This window comes from Canis aureus, chromosome 13 (genome assembly GCF_053574225.1).
Source record: "Canis aureus isolate CA01 chromosome 13, VMU_Caureus_v.1.0, whole genome shotgun sequence".
Taxonomy (NCBI): domain Eukaryota; kingdom Metazoa; phylum Chordata; class Mammalia; order Carnivora; family Canidae; genus Canis; species Canis aureus.
In genome coordinates this window covers 10525117-10528431 of record NC_135623.1, presented here as the reverse complement: position 1 = coordinate 10528431, position 3315 = coordinate 10525117, and positions in this window count along the sequence as shown.

Sequence of the window (3315 nt, the reverse complement as noted above, 5' to 3'; positions counted from 1 at the left end):
AACTGATGAAAGCAGATATTTCAATTCAAAGATGTGGCTTCTCCTTCCAGGGGAGCCTTTAAGAGCACACGCATCCCCAACAGATGGTTCAGGGGGGTGAATAGTCCTGTTAACAGGAATGTGGAGAGAGCTGTCTCCTTAAGGCCCCTTTGTAACCCACAATCCACGAAGCAAATGATGTTATGACCCTCGTCCTATCCCACCCCTTGTTAAAAAGCTGATAACAGATACAAAACGTGAAAAATCACAAACGGCTCCCCTCCTAAACTGTCTCAGATCAGCCCTGAATATCATTTCAGGGGAAATAACTCCAGCAATCCCTTGGATCTCTAAGTGGGGTGTACACTTGGGTGATAATAATTTGAACTTTCAGAGCAAATAGGCAGGAGCCCTGAAAGCCAAAGGCTGTTTGAACAGTACAACACCGCCACCTAGAGGTCACACACCAGGACCTCGGACCCTGCAGCCAAACCAGGTGAAAAGCCTGGCAAGGGGCTGCCCAGAACAGGGGGGTGCCTCCCCCCCTTCGCGTCAAACCCGCCAAGAAAGGCGATTTAAGTGAGCCCGGGCTTTCCACAGCAGATGGAACAGCGAGGAAGTGCTGCAGGGCATCAAGGTGTGCCCCCCGCACGGCGCCCAGCAAGGATGGAGGCTGACCAAGTGAGCAAGAAAGAGGCAGAGAACAGCCCTACGCGTGTCAAGGTGCGGGGGGTGGGGTGTAGGTGAAGGAAAAGGCAGTGAGTAGAGGGCTTTGAGGGAGGATCTGCCATTTAAGCTGAGCTTAGCAGGAGGAAGAGAATTTCTACAGGGCAAGGGAAGCCAATTCCAGGTCGGAAGAAAAGCATGAGCTACGAGGCTAGCTCATAGCCTGGTTTAGGAAAACCTGGGTTTTCCAAGACAGTGCCAGTGCCTATATTGTGAAAATACACAGGTTTTATTACACAACCAGGTCCCTGAATGCTGTATTAACACACTTGGAAAAGGGAGGCCCCTGGGTGGCTCAGTTGGTTAAGCCACTGACACCGGATTTCAGCTCAGGTCATGATATGAGGGTCTTGGGATCGAGCCCCACGGAGGGCTCCACACTCCGCGTGGAGGATTCTCTCTCCCTCGGCCCCTCCTTCTGCTCATGCACACTCTAATCTTTAAAAAAAAAAAAAAAGATACTTGGAAAATGGAATCCTACTTCCAATCCCACAGAAAACATTTCAGTGAAGTGCCCTTCAGTGTATTCATTATACAGATTGAATAGGCATTTCTTAGTGTCACATGGACTTAAGAACATGGGGTTTTATAAACTGTGGCAAAAAGCCTTCTCTATTGCATTCTTCTCAGAATCTTTAATATTTGGCTGAAAACCGTAAGTCCCCACAGACTATAGAACTCAATTTCCAAAATTTGACTATAGAATTTTCTGCAAAACATCCCATAAGCAAACCCTCCCTCCCTACTTAGGGAAGCAAGGTCAAGTGGTGGTTTAAGGATGCAAGTTCTAGACTCAGGCTGTGTGGATTCCAGTCCCACCTCCACCACTCACAATTGAGTCCCTCCCTGTGTCTCGTTTTCCCTTCCTCAAAATAGGAATATGGTACCTGCTTCACAAGATACTGTGAAGATTGTGTGAGGTCATACATATAAACCACCTAAAATAATTGCTAGTAGTTGCTGCCACTTTGTCTCTCCTGGCTGCTCTTTAGACCCACTGGCTTCCGGCTCTGTGGGAGTTCAGGGAAAATGCTGTTAACAAGAAACACACTCCAGCCAGGCCTAACTGCTGCCCACATTCCCTTGAGAAACTATGTTCCTTTGGATCTCTGGGGGAAATAGGAGAGGGTTTTAAGTTACTCTACTAGCTTAGATGGAAAATAATGAGGATACTCACTAATAATCTCTCTTGGATAGAACTCGAAAAGCTTTCAGTATTTGCAAAACAAAACCACAAATTATACACAATTGCTTTCCCCAACTACAAAGGTTGTGATGATCTTTAAAATCATTTCTCTGTAAAAGCACAGAACTCAAGACGTAGAAGGCCAATTAATTCACAAACACCTCCAGCATCCTATATGGGGGACTTCAGTGTGTGTGTATGTGTGCGCGCACACATCTGTGTATATGAGACCGGGTGAGTGAACGGGAGAGGGAGTGCTCCCTGCTGAAGACTGTAAAGGTTTTATTCAGCCATCTGTTGCAGTGCTCTCAGAGGTAGCCTGGAACAGATACACGGGCAAATTCCCTTAATAGTTTTATAGGCTTCCTCCATTTCCTTTAATTCCGAGTTGTCTCCTTCGTTCATTTTCTCTATTTCACCATTTTTCAAGTTTTCTCCTCCATCCTCCCTGAATTTGTCATTTTCCATAGTAGCAGGGGGAAAAAATAATTCTCGGGCACCTCTGTGCCATGGTATGCTCACCTTGAGGCATGATCTCCACTGAGCCAACGAGTGTGTGAGGTGAAGACACAGGCAGGCCCCATGGGGCGGGTGCATCTGGAGCGCAGGCCCCACAGCACACGATCTCCGACTAGGAATAGGCCGCCAACCTGGGTTTTCCAAGACAGTGCCAGTCTACACCTGTCGCTCTGGCATCATGATTAACAGCATCCCTTCTATCTCAATAGTATCCTGGAGTTTAATTTATATGGTCATCCTAGACAAGCTTCTCTACCCTTCTGCACTTCTGTTTCCATAATTTGGAAAAAGATACAGGATTAGATAGTATTTTAAGAGGTTTGTGTGGTTTTTTTTTTTTTTAATGTTTTTGTGATTTCCGTTTCAAAGTTTTAAAATTGAATTCTAAAGTAATCCAATCATGAAAATCAAAAGATCTTTCGATCTCTATCCACCTTCCTCCCTTCTATAAACTAACGTATACTCTATGCCAATCAGCGTAGATCTCACCTGACACTTAAGGTTCAGTAATGAGTATCCCAAGAACTGGAAGAAATGAACAAGCTGGAATTGCTACAGAATTTTTAGATGGTGTTTCACCTAATTCATCTCTTTACCCCTGCACCCTGGCTTGGCTATAACACATCAGTTATTCCTCACAAGAGATTTATTGGTATGAAACACTACAACCAAAAAACCATTTTCACCTAGGCCTGGACCTCCTACACTAAGCAGGAATAGGCCAGAAGTGTTTGGACACAAAGCATGAAATTCCTGCAGCACTGGGACAGAGCTTGAAGTCCTAAAACATATAGCATGCTAACCATCTGAAGCAGCAAAAGAAATGGATGCTAGAATGATAAAGTGAAACAACCCAAAGTCCCATCACCCCACCCTCCTCCTATTTCAGGCAAATAAAAAACTGA